Below are 13,057 nucleotides of genomic sequence, written 5' to 3' on the forward strand. Positions count from 1 at the left end.
GAATTCCTTCTTTAATTCATCCGCATGCATGCGGCGGCAATCAGGTACCCATGTTCTTTCCTCTATGCCATAACCCTTCCAGTGAACCAAATACTGTACCGAGTTCTGTACTATACGTGAGTCTAAAATCTTTTTCACTTCATACTCAGGTTGGTCATCCACCATCACAGGAGGAGGAGGAGTGGAACCTACATGTACTGCTGGCTTAAGCAGGGATACATGGAACGATCTTACCCCACGCATGCTGGCAGGGAGATCAATGGCATAAGTAACATTGTTGATTTTCCTGGTTACAGGGAAAGGGCCCACAAATCTGGGTCCTAACTTGGGCGAAGGCTGTTTTAAAGTCAAATGACGAGTGGACACCCAGACCAAGTCTCCTGGCCGGAACTTCCACTCTATGGAACGTTTCTTGTCAGCTTGACCTTTCTGACTCTGAAAGGCCTTCTCTAGATTTCCTTTCACGATTCCCCAAATGTTCTTAAATGACTCTTGCCAAGCCTCCAAAGCTGGAAACGGAGTGGAAGCTACTGGCAGTGGGGAGAACTTAGGCAACTTTCCAGCTACCACCTGAAATGGAGAGAATCCAGAGGAAGAGCTTTTCAAATTATTGTGTGCAAATTCTGAAAACAGCAAGAACTTGACCCAATCACTTTGCGCATCCGCGACATAACACCTTAGAAACTGTTCCAGTGACTGGTTAATTCTCTCGGTCTGACCATTGGTCTGTAGGTGGTAGCCCGACGAAAACGACAGTTCCATGCCCAATTGATGACAAAATGCCCTCCAAAATTTAGAAACAAATTGGACTCCCCGATCTCACACTATATTTTCCGGGATGCCATGTAGCCGGAAAATGTGCATGATGAAAAGATCGGCCAACTCCTGGGCCGAGGGGAGTGCTTTCAGGGGCACGAAATGGGCCATTTTACTGAATCTGTCGACTACCACCCAAATGACCGACATGCCTTCAGACCTCGGAAGCTCACCCACAAAATCCATGGACAAGTGGGTCCATGGTTCACTCGGGGTGGGCAAAGGCTGCAATGTTCCCACAGGTGCTAGACGGGAGGGTTTGCTTTTTGCACACACTGCACATTCTCTCACATACTCCTTGCAGTCAGTTGCCAATGAAGGCCACCAAGCACACCTAGTAACAAGGTCCTGTGTTCTGGCGGCCCCAGGATGTCCAGCATTTTTGTGGGAGTGGAACATCTGCAATATCTGGAGACGAAACGGCAATGGTACAAACATGACCCCTTCAGGCTTCCCCTCAGAAACATCCTGCTGGAAGGGACTTAAAGTCTCCATCCAGTTCTTCCAGGTCTCTGTGGCTGCCAATACCACTTTCTGTGGGATAATAGTCTCTGGGTATGAGGGCTGTGCTGTCTCTGGCTCAAAGCATCTGGATAAAGCATCTGCTTTAATGTTATTACTACCTGGAGTATACGTAATTACAAATTTGAATCTTGAGAAAAACAGTGACCATCGGGCCTGACGGGGACTCAATCTTTTAGCCCCCTCAATGTATTCCAAATTTTTGTAATCAGTGTAAACTGTAATCGTATGTTCTGCTCCTTCTAGCCAATGACGCCATTCTTCAAAGGCCAATTTAATGGCTAGGAGCTCCCTGTTGCCTATATCGTAGTTTTTCTCTGCTGGTGAAAACCTACGAGAAAAATAGGCACACGGGTGTAATCTTCCCTGCAACCCAGAACGCTGAGACAGCACAGCCCCCACCCTGACCTCTGAGGCATCCACCTCTACGATAAAGGGATAGGATGTGTCGACGTGTCTCAAAATGGGTGCAGAACAAAATAGTTCTTTCAGAGTGGAGAAAGCAGCCAAAGCTTCGGGGGACCAGTGGTTGGTATCTGCCCCTTTCTTAGTGAGACTGGTGAGGGGTGCAATGACTGTGGAGTACCCCTTTATGAAGCTTCTATAGTAATTTGCGAACCCTAAGAACCTCTGGAGAGCCTTCAGTCCCACTGGCTGAGGCCACTCCAGGACAGCAGAGACTTTGTCAGGGTCCATAGAAAGGCCCGAGGTAGAAATTATGTACCCCAGAAAGGCGACAGATGTTACATCAAAAATGCATTTCTCCAATTTAGCATAAAGCATGTTCTGTCTTAGCTTGTGCACCACAAATCTGACATGAGTCCTGTGCTCTGAGAGGTTATCTGAGAAGATTAGTATATCATCCAGATATACCAGGACAAATTTACCCAAAACCTCCCTGAACACCTCATTAATGAGTTCCTGAAAGACGGCCGGAGCGTTACACAACCCGAAGGGCATCACCAGGTACTCGTAATGCCCATCGGGTGTGTTAAAGGCCGTCTTCCACTCATCGCCCTCTCTGATTCGCACCAGGTTGTATGCACCCCGCAAATCCAATTTTGAGAAAATCTTAGCATTGGTGATCTGAGTAAATAAATTGTCTATCAAAGGCAGAGGATAGTGATTTTTTACTGTGATTTTATTCAGACCCCGATAATCAATGCATGGCCGTAGGCCTCTGTCTTTTTTCTTTACAAAAAGGAAACCTGCTCCAGCAGGTGACCGGGAAGGGCGAATGAACCCTTTAGCTAAATTTTCACGGATGTACTCCTGCATGGCCAACTTTTCCGGCCCAGACAAATTGTATAGATGACCTCTAGGGGGCATACAACCAGACTGGAGATCGATGGGACAATCGAAAGGGCAATGTGGAGGAAATTTATAGGCTGATTTCGGACAAAACACGTCTGAAAATTCAGAATACTGGTCCGGCACTCCCTCCATGTGAATCTTGGTCTGGCCCAAGGTTACCTTTGCAAAACAATGATGAAAGCAATGGGACGACCAGCTCATTAGCTGGCCAGTGGCCCAATTCATCTGAGGGGAGTGAAGTTTTAACAAGGGCATGCCAAGAATGATCGTGGAGGTTGTCATGTGTAATACAAAAAAATGCAAACTCTCCCTATGCAGCACCCCTATAGTGACTCCCACCTCTGGAGTCTGCGACAAAGGACTGTTAGTCTGCAGAGGAGAATCATCCACTGCCGTAACTTGAATAGGTGGTTTTACCGGGGTGAGCGGAATACCCAATTTTTTTGCAAATTCGTAATCCATAAAATTGGCCGCTGAGCCTGAGTCAACAAAGGCTTCAGTGACTTCAGATTTATCCTCCCATGAAATACTACAAGGAAGAAGCAATCGTTCATCTTCTAGGGGTAAAAATTGTACGCCTAGGGTATTACCCCCAACTACTCCTAGGCAGTAGCGTTTCCCGATTTCTTAGGGCAATTCTGTACTCTATGACCCCCCCTCTGCACAATAAAGACAAAGCTGCTCTGCTATCCTGCGTTTCCGCTCCACTTGAGACAACTTTGACCGGCCAATCTGCATTGGTTCAGGTGGAGGCGAAACGGGAGGAGGTGGAGTCACAGGGGGCGCAGCGTGGGACACCATTCTCACACAGTTTCTACCCCGGGTCTGTCTCTGATAGCGCAGCCGGCGATCTATTCTGATGGCCGATAAAATTGCCTCATCGATGGACTTAGGTTCAGGCTGACTTAACATAAGATCAGAGACCTCATCTGACAACCCTGATAGGAAACAATCTAAAAGGGCAAAGGTATCCCACCTGGCTGATACTGACCACCTCCTAAATTCAGCAGCATACTCCTTAACCGGACTCTTGCCTTGACGTAACAGTTTGAGCTTCCGCTCAGAAGTCGAGACAATGTCTGGATCATCGTAAATTATAGCCATGGCTTTAAAAAATTCCTCCACAGAGGTCAGGGCTAAGTCTCCGGCGGGCAGACTGTACACCCAGGTCTGGGAATCACCTGATAACAAAGTTTTAATAAATGTGACCCTTTGGGCCATAGTTCCTGAGGATCTAGGTCTCAAGTCAAAGTATGATAACACTCTACTCCTAAAATTTCGGAAGTCAGATCTGTGACCAGAAAACTTTTCAGGTACAGGCATACGTATGTCTGTGCTAGGAGGAGATCGCACTTCATCCACAGCCGTCTGGAGGGTTTGTATAGACCCGGACAATGCGTTAATTAACGCCCGGTGACTACCCAGCACTTGGTTGATGTTATCCACCGAAGTGGTAAGTGTGCCCAGACGGCCGGTGAGTGCGTCCATTTGCATTTGGTCTGCCGTTCTGTAACGATCGGTGTAACACAGAGAGGATCTGATTACCGGTGATCTGCAGTATCACCGAGAATACGGATATATACCCAATTATTGATGATCTGCAGTATCACTGATAATCAGATATATCTCTAACCTCTGGACACCTGAGTAATATGAGTGTTTGGTGCAACAGTAATACTTTGAGGAGAGCCCCCGTATAGAGGGTGCAAGGCAGTAAGAGATACTGCCCAAAGAACAGGCTCCTTCCAAAAGCCTGAGGCTCCCCAAGGGGAGGAGTCAGGCTGAGAATGGGAAGGACCAGAATGTGAGTGACACCAATGGTGGAGTGTCACTGACAGATCTGTGAACTATCTCTAAACAGAGGAGATAGTTCTCGAGGTCGGACAAGCCAGGTCGGCAACAGACAGACAGATTAGGTACAGAGGAAGGAGACAGGCTCGGAATCCTAAGGCAAGCAAGGTTTGGCAACGGAGTATCAGATATAGCGAAGTACCAAATCAGAAATCAGAAGAGAGGTCAGGAAAGCAGAAGGTCATAACAAATAATCAACAATGTCTAGTCTATAGGTGTGAGCTTCTTGATCATCAACACCCTGGAACTAGTCTGAAGTATAACAGGATGGTAAAGCTAATTCCTAGTCTTGGGTGTGAGCTCCGTAGTCATCAACACCCTGGAACTAGTCTAGAGAATAACACAGATTCTGACAAACAGGTCTGAGTGCTACCACGTAGTGATCGCAACGGCAGACAACCAGAGAATGACCAGCACCCAGTATATATAGCAAAGCGCTCTCCAGCGCCTCCCCTAAGTGCTGGACCAATGTGAAGTGGTACTGCCGTCAGCTGACCGGCTTGGTCAGCTGACTCCCTTCTGGCTGTCATATAAGTTTTGCCTCTCAGCGCGCGCGCGCGTCCTTCTAAACCTGTGTGGACTATCAGTCCCAGCCACACCAGACATGTGATGTAAAGCACCCGCCGTGCTGGACGCGGAAACCGCCGCACCGCTATCAAGGCGTGCGGCGGTTTCTCCGCGTTCGGCCATACTACTAGGTGTAGGCCTACGCGTGCCAACCGCTGCGTTGGACGCGGAATCAGCCGCCTTGTTCTGAGTACACGCGGCGTCTTTTCCGCGTTTTCTCACACTAGGGAAGCACATGGGGAACCACTAGACCACCAGGGAACTTCCTCAGTCCAGTGTGTAAATGCAGTCTAAAGAAGCAGAAGCTGTGCACTCACCTTCATGTTGTGTAGATTCACGCTACATGCAGTAGAAGATGCACTGGGCCAAGCGGTGAGTGGCCGGGCAGAAGCACAGCACTGGACTCCAGAAGAGAGGTGAGAGCACAGATTCCACTGCGCTATACTCTGCATATACACATTAAGCTGGGGGAGTGCAGGAAGGGGGTGTGCAATAAAATGCGAAAAGATTGGTAGATTGTGTGCATCTCGGGGACTTCATGCATTTACCCTGGTCACGGCACATGGTTTATATTCTCTAGTGTGTGCGTGTGTATGTGTGTGTGTGTGTGTGTGTGTGGGGGGGGGGGGGGGGGTTGAGGGTGATACAGGACTTCTGGCATGGAGTGACAAAAAGGCTAGGAACAGACCTTATTTTTTACACTTAGCCATATACTGTTATAGTTTCCAGTTAGTATCTGTTATAGTAGTTACAGCAGCTGTAGACTGAAGTTTAAAGAGAAACTCCGACCAAGAATTGAACTTTATCCCAATCAGTAGCCGATACCCCCTTTCACATGAGAAATCTATTCCTTTTCACAAACAGACCATCAGGGGGTGCTGTATGACTGATATTGTGGTGAAACCCCTCCCACAAGAAACTCCGAGGACCATGGTAATCCTGGCAGTTTCCTGTCTGTGAACCTTGTTGCATTGTGGGAAATAGCTGTTTACAGCTGTTTCCAACTGCCAAAAAAGCATGCAGCAGCTACATCACCTGCCAACAGTAAAAATGTCATCATGTAATAAATGTCAGAATGTAAATCAGGGTTTTAAAAGATTTTACAATGGGAAAACACTGATTAAATCATTTATACATAATTATTGTAAAAATGAAGCACTTATTTTTATTACATTTTTTTTCACTGAAGTTTGATATATTTAATGGCATTTAGTTACAAAATGGTATGAGTAGTGATGAAATACAGGGATGTTGCTAGCATCCCAGAAGATCCAGACAACCTCTAGGCACAAATAGAGGGGTGTGCGATGCAGCAAAAAAGTAGGTGTAGTTGGTGGCGTAGCTTAGGAGCTATGGGCCCTGGTGCAAGTTTTACATGGGGCCTCCCAAGCACTCTATACATAACAATTGATATGGCGCACCAAAACCTGCCAATGGCTACTACAGTGTCAGAGGTGCAAGAAGGGAATGAGGAGCAGTTTGTTAATGATTACCACTATTCAAAGTATCTATAGAAGTGATTATTATGAGCACAGGACCAATAGAGAGCTAATACTGAAGTTCAGGGAGGGCCCTATGGGGGGCCTAAGGACCCCGATGCGGTCGCAACCTCTGCACCCCCTATTGCTACGCCCCTGGGTATAGTCATGATGAGTTTGTGGGCATAGCCAAATTACATACGAGTCCAGAAACTAGAACTCAGTGGTGCCACACTTTCCAGCAAAATTCCACACAAAGTTTCCTCGCCTTAAAGAGAACCTGAACTGAAAATAAAAAGTCAAAATAACCATACACAGGTCATACTTACCTTCTATGTAGTCTACTACTCAATCTCTTTCCCCTCTCCTGCATCCCATTTGTCCACTGTAATCATGGGATTTCTCCGTCCTCCATTTTAAAAATGGCCATTACCCCCTAACAGCTTCCTGGTCAGCACACTGTTAAACTGTAATATCACTCACTTGAGCAATAGGGAAACATGGACATTACCTTGCACATTCAGTTGTAACTAACAGCTGCTGATATATAACTGACAGCAACTGGTATATCTCAGTTCTGACAAAATATTGTCAGAACTGGAAGGAATCACTGTAAGAAGAAAATGGTGAGCTTCTGAGTGGAACTGACGGTGAGGTTCGTATGTAATATTCATTTGCAGCTATGTCATGTGTTTACTTTAAATAATTTTCCTCGCTTCAGGTTCCCTTTAAAGAAATTTATTCTCCAAGTATCATACAACAACCACATGTGTGTTTTCCACTTTTAGAATCTTATATAATGAAGATGGCATAAACCCCCCAAAACAAAATTAGGCGCTATGTTTCCAAGACAATATATTTGGGCAGTACTTTTCCCCAAAACACTTAATTAGGCAATGCGTCCTCTTAAAAAACAGTGTCCTCATAAACAATACAATTAGGCAGGATGCCCCTCAAAACTCAAATAGGCAAAGCGTCCCCAAAAATAACTGTGCATTTTCATCCCAAAACATAGCACGCAGTGAATCCTCTGAAATATAATTAAAGGACCGCTATCACGAAAAAAGTAGAAAATTTAAATCTGACAGAACCGACAGGTTTTGGGCCAGTCCATCTCCTCATGGGGGATTCTCAGGGTTTCCTTTGTTTTCAACAGCATTTCATGAGCAGCAGTTTAACTGCCAAAATAGTAAGATACCAGCCAGCCTCTCTACTCACTTGCATACTATTTTGTCAGTTAGACTTTGCAACTGCTGTTAAGGAAATGTTGTTGAAAACAAAGAAAACCTTGAGAATGCCCCATGAGGAGATGGACTGGCCCAAAACCTGTTGGTTCTGTCAGATTTTAATTGCCTACTTTTTTCACAATAGTGGTCCTTTAACCTCCTGGGCGTTACGGGCGAGCTCAGCTCGTGCAGTAACGCCGCAGTGCACTGCTCAGGCCTGGTGGGCCGATTTGCACAATTTTTTTTTCAAACACGCAGCTAGTACTTTGCTAGCTGTGTGTTTGTTGCGATCGCCGCCGCTCGCCGCCGATCCACCGCTACCCGCTGCGAAAGAGGCCCCTTCCGCAGACCCCTTGCGCAGCCTGGCCAATCACAGCCAGGATGCGCTATGGGGTGGATCGGGACTACCCCTGACGTCATGACGTTGAGGACACCATCGCCGTGGCGACGGGGGAAGCCCATACAGGACCGCACATTTACAAGCCCAGACTACTGTGTATGCAGTAGGGATGTGCCCGCCTTTGGAACTACTCAGGGACGCAATAGTTCCAAAGGTTGCCCAAGGAATATGAAAGAGCTGTTTGACCTGCTAGAGGACTGCGCAGGAATGACGGGATCTATGAATATGGAAGAATATGGTCTAAATGACCTAGAATGAGTGTGCAGACTAGGTGCACTAACTCTCCCGGCAGTAGATATGTTACTCAGAATGTACTGTAATTTAAAGATCAGTATAATAGCCAAGCAACTGGCTTCACTTTCTGTTCTGCTGATTGGCAGATGCAGGAATATAAGAGGTGTCACTCGCACCCTGTTTTACCTTTACTGATATGGGTGGAGGAACCTCACCCAACTCCCACTCACCTAAGGCTCATGTCTTTTTGAGTACTGTCACGGAAGAGCCATGAGAAAAGAGAACGCAAGCGTAATCGGTTTGCTGCACCGATTGCCGTTGACGTGCCAGATCAGAATCTGATGTTTAGGGCTTAGCAGGCAGCCAAGCCTGGGGGTCTCTGTCTTCTTCATAGTCGTTAGCAGAACTTTCTTTTCATGAGACAAGTTGGCTCTCTGATAAGACCTGTTTGTGTAATTAAGTTAATCAAAAGAGTTCCTTCCTGGGCCAGTGACACCAAGGTGTGAAAGCTGTCCAGCAGTAATGCTGGGAATACACGTTTCATTTTTGCCTTCGTTTTAACCTTCGATTCGTTCAGTAAACGAATCGAGTGTTGAAAACGTATGTGAAAATAGTCATAATCTCATTATAGTTTCGATTAATAGACCCCAAAAACGAACGACTAGTGATCGAACATGTTTGATATTATCTCTCTTTATCCATCTAATCGAGCCATTGGTAGGCTTGATGGCTGTTCAGATCGATTATATGTTCGTTTATGTTAGTCCGTCCCTGTAAAAAGGGATTTTCGTTTCGTTTCTTTGCAGCCTTCGATTATTGGAAAAACGAAACCATCAGAATCGAAAAAAAAAACGAAACCGTGGGTGGTGATATTAACCGTACGTTCGATTATTTCGGGAATGAAAAGGACAAAAGGCACAATCGAAACGAAGGCTAAAACGAAGGCAAAAACGAAACGTGTATTCCCAGCATTAGCCCCAAATGGCAAAGTGTTGTTGCCTTTTGGAGAAGACAGGATAAACTCAGCAAGAGACCAGACTGCTCGACTCCGTTGAAAGCAGAGAGAAAATGAATGCTGTATATGATTTTTAGCCTGTTAAAGGAATACCGTGCCCAGGACAGTTATGGGAGTTATATCATTTAATGCATGGTGTTTTGATGGACATTTTGATACCAGTCTTGGGGGGGGGGCAGGGATAAGACACAACAAAGTATTAAAGGGAACCAGAGATGAACGATTCACACAAAATAAACATATCAGTTGATAGCTTGTAAAGAAAAAATGCTCTACCTGATAATTTCGCCACTCTGGTGTGCCTTTTTGAGTGTTTTTTATCCATTATTGCTCCAGGAAAAATCCAATATGGCCACCGGCTCATATCCCTTCTGCTTCTAGGTTATGAGCTGTTCTGGATGTGCTGTCTAGCCTCTATGAGACTATAGACAAGCAGGGTTGCTGCTGCAGGCTTTCATCTGTGTGCTTTCAACTTTATTATTCTGGTATGCTGTGTGGCTGCCTGTAGGAAGTGTCTCTCATAGAAATGAAGCTGCATACAGTAGATAATAATGATGACTGGCTGCACAGTGCACACAGATCACACAGCCGCACTTGTCTGTTTCAGAGTTTCTTTCTGCAGGAGCAGCCCCTCCCATGTCATCAGCTCTGAGTATGCAAAGCAGGAAAGCTGAGCCAGGAGGGGGCAGGCTTGGGCTTGAAAAGACTCTACAGAAGACTGACTCAGCTGTAATGATTCCAGGTCAAACATAGACTGAATGTTCAGTCAGGGATTCTTATCACAGCTGATAACAGACAGATTAATCAGAGAAGAATGAAACTAAAAGCAGGGTAGGTGTTTACTGTCATGTTCCCACTGATGCATGTAATAAAATACATGAGGGTGCTTTGTCTCTGGTTCTTTTTAAGCCTCTCAGGAACTAAGCATAATATGGTAATCAGGGTTGGTGTCATATGAACTGTCATATTCTAAGGAATATGAATCTGTGCTTGTGATGTGTGTGCGGGAAGCATAAGCTGAGTTATGAAATATGTCATATTTGGTGGGCATAACAATTCCACCCAGGAGGTTAACCGCACCCTGTCCAGCCCCTGGGCTGAACCTGAGACCCCACCCAAAAATGTGGGTCATTCAAAAGCATTTGCCAGGGACTCCTCCCTGAGTCCTCCAAATCCCATCTTCACGAGAGCATGCTGCTGCTAGCCAGAGGACCATGTGGTTAGCGGTTATCTTGTCTGAACTTTGTTCCTGAACTGAAACAAAGAAACTTTGCGTGTTTTCCCAGAAAGGACATATTTTCACCTGAGCTTAAGTGAGTATCCATTTATTTCTTCCCCTATTTTTATTTTCATACTGCGCTATTATTGTCTCTATAATTGTTGATTTTAATGATTTTCTGTATATATTAATTATTTATATTACATTAATAATAAACAACTAAAAGTCTGTTATTTGTTCAGCTACCCCTGCTATTCAGCCACACAAACCGGATCCTAGCTTCTGAAGAGTCGCTACTACTGTTGATAGCTAGATAAAATAGAGTGTGTTTAACCGTTTTATTTGCAGGTATTAGTATCAGTGTAGTTAGGCCTCCTACCCTTCTGTAGGAGTGGTGACAGTTATACCCTGAAATAGTGTGTAATTTGTATTACTGTAACTCACAAGCTCCCTTCTAGTCTGTCTGCTGCCAAAATTCCAGCGGTTTCTGCGCACCGATTGCGACCACAGATTGCATGGTCTGTGTGCTGAAACTAGGGGGCGTATGACAAGTACCTATTCAACAGGATATAAAATTAATACAATGCATATTAAGAAAGCAAAAGCAGATCATCTTTATCTGGAAGATGTGCTTCTCTGCTCACTAGCATGAGCTTTTAGTATATACAACATGGAAAGAGAAGGGTGAAAGGTTTCTTTCCTCACTCATCTGCATTGCTAGTCCCACTCCTTTCTCCAAGTCTGATCAGTGGCTGGAGGCAGACCTCCAGCCACTGATCAGACTTGGAGAAAGGAGTAGGACTAGCAATGCTCTGAGAGCTGACAGATATGAGTCACTCAGTTCACAGTTGCAAATCACATAAGCAGGAACCATGGAGATGAGCTGACTTGCATCAATACTGCCTGCTGAAGGATTTTAGTTTTTACACAGAGATATACTGGGTTAAGGTAAGTAATTGGTCCAATCAAACAGCATGCTCAAGTGCTGTATAATTGAACCAACCCTCTTCAGTGCCTCTCTTGAAGGGAACCCAAAGTTAGAGATATATGGAAGCTGACATATTTATTTCTCTTTTAAACAATGAACATTTCCTGGTTATCCTGCTGTTCCACTTCTTCTATAAGTGGCCATATATCACTCAATGTATGACTAGATCAACTATTATATCTCTCTCTGATCAAATCTTACTTTTATTAAACAAAAAGTTCAACTAATACAACAGAAGCAATGCCTTACAACCGGTACAGTAAAAAAGGGCGCAGGAGGCTAGTGGACAAATCGGGCGCCGCCATTCACTCCCATAATAAATATCGTTTAATGGGCGCCCGATAGGAAAAAAGGGCGCCGGAGAAAAATAACGTTTTAAAAGCGGCGCCCGGAGACTTAATGTTTTATTACTGCTTCTCATGATTACACATTATTTAATGATTTATACATTTTTAAATATTATTTTTAAACGAAAAACAGTACAATATTTTTTTCAAACATTATTTTTAAACGAAAAACAGTACAATTTTTTTTACATTATTTTTAAATGAAAAAACTGCACAATATGTTTTTGAAACGTTATTAATGCTTATCACAGGGGGGTCTTAGGTTTAGGCACCAACAGGGGGGTCTTAGGTTTAGGCACCAACAGGGGGGTCTTAGGTTTAGGCACCAACAGGGGGGTCTTAGGTTTAGGCACCAACAGGGGGGTCTTAGGTTTAGGCACCAACAGGGGGTCTTAGGTTTAGGCACCAACAGGGGGGTCTTAGGTTTAGGCACCAACAGGGGGTCTTAGGTTTAGGCACCAACAGGGGGGTCTTAGGTTTAGGCACCAACAGGGGGGTCTAGGGGTTAGGGGTGGGTACAGGGAGGGTTACTTAGGCACCAACAGGGGGGGTCTTAGGTTTAGGCATCAACAGGGGGGTCTAGGGGTTAGGGGTAGGTACAGGGAGTGTTACTTAGTAATTTTTTTTTAAACGTTATTATACGTTTCACTATTTAAACGAAAGATTAACGTTTTTACAATTGCCGATTTAATGCACATTATTTAATGATTTATAACTTTATAAAACATTAATTTTAAACGAAATACAGTACAATACATTTTTAAACTTTATCCATGCTTATCGTTTAAAACCCCGTGCCCTTTTTTCCCAGCGCCCCTTTTTAACGTACGCCTTACAACAGGTTACAAACAGATGTCTAGAGAGTCACAGCAACAAGTTCAAAAAAATTCTAAAGCATACAATAAGAACAAGATATATAGAAAAAATGCGTAAACTACATCAGTTATTCACATACTACAGGCATAAATGAAATGCAGAAAAGGAATCTCCCCTACAGTCCAAGAGAGGGTGGAATTAAACATAGCAGTCTTGCTAACACTGATAGTAGATGTACTTCATACATTACAAATCCACAACCTT

This window comes from Hyperolius riggenbachi, chromosome 12, assembly GCF_040937935.1.
Source record: "Hyperolius riggenbachi isolate aHypRig1 chromosome 12, aHypRig1.pri, whole genome shotgun sequence".
Taxonomy (NCBI): domain Eukaryota; kingdom Metazoa; phylum Chordata; class Amphibia; order Anura; family Hyperoliidae; genus Hyperolius; species Hyperolius riggenbachi.